We start from the raw sequence: 5,507 nt of genomic DNA on the forward strand, positions 1-5,507 counted from the left end.
TCCCCTTTCACTTGCCCAAAATCCCTCCAGGAATTCCACTTCCAGGGGGGAATAATCACGTGAAATCCTTCCAGACACACAAACACACACACACACTCACACACACACAAACACACACACAAACACACACAAACAAATACAAAGAAACCCAAAGACAGACTCATACACAGACATAAAACGAATATGAACCTTTCGTTGCTCTCTATTCATTTCTGTCCATATCTTGTCTTCCTTTTCTTCTTGTCTTGGACCAACTACGTCACCTTCTATTTCTGGCACTTCTCCTCAATCTACTACTGCCTTTCCCAAGACAACCCCATGAGGACAACGACTTTGACAAAGACCCATGAAACCCTTTAGCTGCTTCTGCTTCTTCTTCCTCTTTCTCTCCTTCTTTGGACCCTGCCTCCCTGACCTTTGCTTCCCCTACTCTGGGCTTCCCCGGCCTGGTCATTATATGGCTTGAGGGGTTCTCACCTTGGAACAAAGCCTGCCAGGGTCCCCCAGACCCCAGGACTAGTGCCACAACCAGCTGTTCTGAGGGACAGCTACTGAGCAAGGAGGGTAGCCTTACAAGAGAACCAAGGGAGCTCCTTGGACCATCCCTCTTGACCCTCAGCCCAGGCTCCCAGAAGCCCCCTTGGCATCTCAGTGGTATCCGCTGCACTTCAGCACTTCTGACCTGATGCTCCCTAGGCCTGCTGTCTGGGGCTGGGGTTGGGGGCACTCTGCCCTTCCTTAGCTTCTTTTAGCCCTGGAGCCTCAGGACCTACTCTAGCTCCCTACCAAACCTCAAGAAAGAACAGTCCCCACTCATTTCTGAGAACCAGAAGCAGAGCAGGTTTCAGCTCCCCCACTCCTGGGGTACCCTCCTGTGCCCATGAGAAGGGGCATCCCCCGCCCTAATGGTCAGTCTCTTCTCTAGTGGCTCAGCCAAATCAGACCTGCTGGGTGGGGAACAATAACCATCCCCCACCCCCAGAAGCAGGGCACCCCCTCCTCTGAGCCTCATTCCTCTGGGGCAGACAGAGGGAGACCAGAGGCCTGGCCTCTCCCATGAGAGGAGTCTGTTACCCCTCAGCCCGGGACAGCTTCACCTGGCCCTGAGCTCCGTCTTCTGCTCCTGTTGCCATGGACCAGTCTTGGACCCAAAGGAGCCCTGTCCTCAGGGGCCCTGAATCCCTATCCCTAACTTCAGAGTTCACTGTAAGCTATTCTACATGTAGGAAAGTCCCCTTTGAGGCTGGTTATGTGTAACTTCGGTAAAAACTGTGTCAGGGATTGTGGCTTAGTCGTTATTTGGGTCTGACTCTTCATGACCCCATGTGGGGTTTTTTACAAAGATCCTGAAAAGGTTTGACATTTCCTTCTCTAGCTCATTTTACCTATGAGAAACTGAGGCAAACAGGGTGAAGAGACTTGACCAGGGTCACCCAGCCAGTCAGGGTCTAAGGCTGGATCCACACTCAAGTCCTCCCGATGCCAGGTCTGGCCCTTTATCCGCAGGGACACCTAGCTGCCCTAGAGCTGCTGGACACCTCTTTTAAATTCAGTGTAAAAATGGTTTCAAGTAGAAATCCACTTAAATCAGGTTTGGGGTCCACTCCCAACTCGCCACATTTCAATGTCCGGGGCTTTTACCCTGATGATGTCATCCACAAGCCAATAGAAATGGTGTCTGCTTTTCTCTCTCTAATAACCAACGTGAATCTCTTCCTTTTATGGCCAGTCACAGGAAGCAGGAGAGCCTCTAGGCAGAGAAATATTGGTGTTTTTCTCTTTTTTCTGTATTGAGAGACAAATGCCATAATCCATTCCCCTTCCTGTATTGTTCCTTCTAAGCAGGGAATGGACCTATGTAAATGGCGTTCCGTTAGCTCCATTCATCTTTCAGAACTGGGAAAGCTTCCCTATTTTTGAGTCTGAATTAGGCTGATAATGAATCTTGTTAAAATTAGTGTCTCCAGTTATCCCGCCAGTCTCTCCTGGTTGTCCATCACAAACTCCTTGAGGCGGCTTTGTGATCGCAAAGACTCTGTCACCAGCCAAGCTGGTGCCTCCTTCAGTGAAGACAGTAACAATTCTGAACCTTAATCTCAGAATTGATGGTTAATTTAAAACTACTTCCCTTCAGACATGAGCAGGAGCACAGTGTTATGTGATGCATTTAGACCTTCCTGAGGCCACCCCTGCCCCTCCCCTAACTCCTCCCTGGAGAGGGGGCGCTACCCTCCCTTCACAGGTTCTGCTCACCCTCTCCTAACTGCCGGATCCATGTTCATCCCAGCCCAGCTCCCTATCTCCTGGTTCTTCTCCTTCCCCTTTCCACCTTCTTAACTGTCCCTGCTGTTCTCACCAACCCAGCTTGTAGCTGTTCCTTCTTGGCTTGAACTTGAGTATTTTCTCAAAAAAAAATGGGCCTGTGCCCTCTTCTTCCATTGTTGCCCCAGTTGGGCTGCCCCCCGTGGGCTCTCTTCTCCTTCATGATCCAAACATGCAGATGCTCCCCTCCCTTCATCTGTCTGGTGCCCAGGGCAGCGCTGGTCTTTGGCTTCCCCAGAGCAGAAGCTGAGGGGGCTCTGGGGCATAGCTCCTGATCAAGTGGCAAGGACCCCAGCTTGTCCAATAATGTCCCCTACTGACAAAGGTCTGAAAAGGCTGATTTTGCAGAGAGTTACCTTCCTGTGACCCACACCTTTTCGTGAGACTAATTGCTCATGAGGAATAAGGTTCTGTACTGTCAGTTTTATTTTCCTTGCTCTAACACTGTGCTTTTCTACTTTAGTTCCAAGACATTCATACTGAGGATTAATTTGTATCTTTTCAGGTGCAATAAGCCAACCCATATTTTCCAATTGAACTATAGTTTCTTTCATAAACTATCATAAACTATCATTCAAACTATCAGTCTGCTTCCTTATACTCTTGTCTTCTTGATTTCAATGCCGTGGATGCATAGATTTGACACATAGTAGGACTGTTCTTCATGCCTCATGGGAAGACTTTCCAATGATAGCTTTCATGTGGTTCTCTGAGATATATACTAGCCATAGAAAATGCACAAATTGTCCTATCCTTGTCATGTAAAGAATAGTATGAAAACAGTCTTTTAAATCTATTACCCATAATGGCCACTTGTTAGGAATCATAGAGGGAGAATATAATCTGGGTTACAAAGCCCCCCTTGTTACTGTTCTATCATTTACTTCCCTTAAATCCGTCAGCATTCTCCATTTTCCCAATTTCTTTTTTAGCACAAAACCAGGAGAGTTCAAGGACTATTAGACTCCTCTGTGTGACCTTTTCCTAACTGTTCCTTAATTCTTTGAGAGCCATTAGTTTGTCTTTTGGGAGGGGGCCACTGTTCCACCCATATAGCTTCTTTTGTTTTCTCAGCTTTGTATCCTCTTTCCATTACATCCTCCACAGTGGCCCCTATTGCAAACCTCTTCCTCATGACCAGTCTTTACTTGCATATCTTTCAAGATGTCACTTCCCCATAAACTGATGAGTAATGTATTCAGTGTATGTGGTTTTACTAGACCTTGTTCCTCATCCTTTTCCCACTGTAAGTAACTTGAGGTCACAGCTGTTACTTGTATGTTACCCCACACACACCCCTGTTATAAAAGAACCTTGATCAGTCCCCCAATTTCTTGCCCAGTATTTTGTTCCTATCACTGATCTGTCAGCTCCCATATCTGTAAGACAGATGTTTCCCCTTCTGTTTTTATTTCCATCATAGGTCTTGTTTCCTTTATTTCTTGACTCCAGTAAACCCCAGTCTTTGGAATCCTTGAGCTCCCCTAATATTTTCACCTCTTTTTTCCTTTCTTAGAAGGCAACAGGAGCAATTGAGCTAATCTTTGTCCTTTTTGTATTTCATATTTATTAGGATTGGGGCCCAAATAGATTATAACTTGAATCTCCCCTAAAGAATTCTCATCAGTGACTACCAGGATGATGAACAACCCAGCAGGGAAAATGCTACTGTGCCCAATGATGAAACCTGTAGTTCCCTGTGACAAAGAACCACAAAGCCCTGTGGTGTGCCTTGAACACCCATTGTTTCTTTTAGAGTAGGCCAACATGCCCCAGGTAAATCTAGGCCAGAGCTCCCTCTTGTGTCATGTTTTAAATCAGACACTTTTAATCTTGATCCTGGAAAAGTGAATTCACCTTTGGGATGCTCTTTGGTGGAATCATAGACAGGGCTGCTGCCATCATTTGATGGGCCTGGGCTGGGCCCTTTTCCCAGGTTCCTGAAATCTGTTTTCCCTCGTTGTCTGTTTTTGACCTACATTCAGATGCCCAATGTTTTCCTTTCCTATATCTAGGACAAAATTATCTAATTTGTTTGTAATGATGTTCTCCATCTCTTCCTTGGTCATAAGCTGCTCCCCTTTCCATAGATCTGACAGGTAAACTAGTCCTTGATCTTCTAGTTTGCTTACAGTATTGTTTTTTGTGTCTAAATCCTGTATCCATTTGATCTTATCTTGGTAACAGGTGTGAGCTGTTTGCCTAATCTACGTTTCTTCCATACTAACGTCCAATTTTCCCCACAGTGGCTCACGTTCTTTAGGACAAGAAAAACTAGGGGGTAGAACATGACCTTTGGGCAATGAGTGTTGCCTTGTCCACTTCTTGGGGATGATCCCTGTGGCATACGATTGGAGAATACCTGGTACCAGGTGCTGAATCACATCCCAAGCACCATTCATGTCCCATCCAGCCAGGAAATGCATGTAGGCAAAGTCCTCAATGTCTTCCCTTTGAATGGAAGGTCTAATTCTCTTTTCTTCTTTGCATTTCCCAGCCAGATGACCGACTTTCTCTCTCTAAGTTACAACCATGTGCTCTGGCCTAATAAAGAATCTGGAATAAAGAATCTGAGCTTTTTACATCTCCAGACCTATTCCTGAAGCTTTTCCTTGCTAGAACCCTGGTCTTTGTGGCAGCACCACACAACTTCCCCATCAGTAGTGGCAGAGAACTTTGGGCAGGGAAAGACTGCAAAGAAGAGGATTCTGGTGAAGGAGTCATGATTGGCCCATTGAACAGTTCTCTCCTGGTTTCTCCCTTCAGAGCCAGTTTCTCACTGACTTCTCACATTAAAGCAAGTTGTAAACTTAGAAAACAATAAACACTTATGTGCATCTGATTGGTGTTTGTCTTACTGGAGGTCAAGTTCTGAAGTTTCCTACTTTGAAGAGTCGGAATTCTCCCCCAGCTTCTCCTCTCTGACCAAACTGGATCATCATCTCCAAATTGTCTGAGGTGGTTCCAGACTCTCAGCAAGTCTTCCAAGAAAACCGTATCTCCCTCTCTCCTGTGAATTCTAAAATCTAAAGCTTGTGTCACTGCAGCTCTGGTTGTGGTGGCAAAGAAATGGAAACTGAGGGAATGCCCATTAACTGAGGAAAAGTTGAACAAGTTGTGGTTTATGTATGAAGTGGAACACTATGGCTCTGTAAGTAACCATGAGGATTGGGATTGTAAAAAAG

This window comes from Macrotis lagotis, unplaced genomic scaffold, assembly GCF_037893015.1.
Source record: "Macrotis lagotis isolate mMagLag1 unplaced genomic scaffold, bilby.v1.9.chrom.fasta BILBYCTG047, whole genome shotgun sequence".
NCBI lineage: Eukaryota > Metazoa > Chordata > Mammalia > Peramelemorphia > Peramelidae > Macrotis > Macrotis lagotis.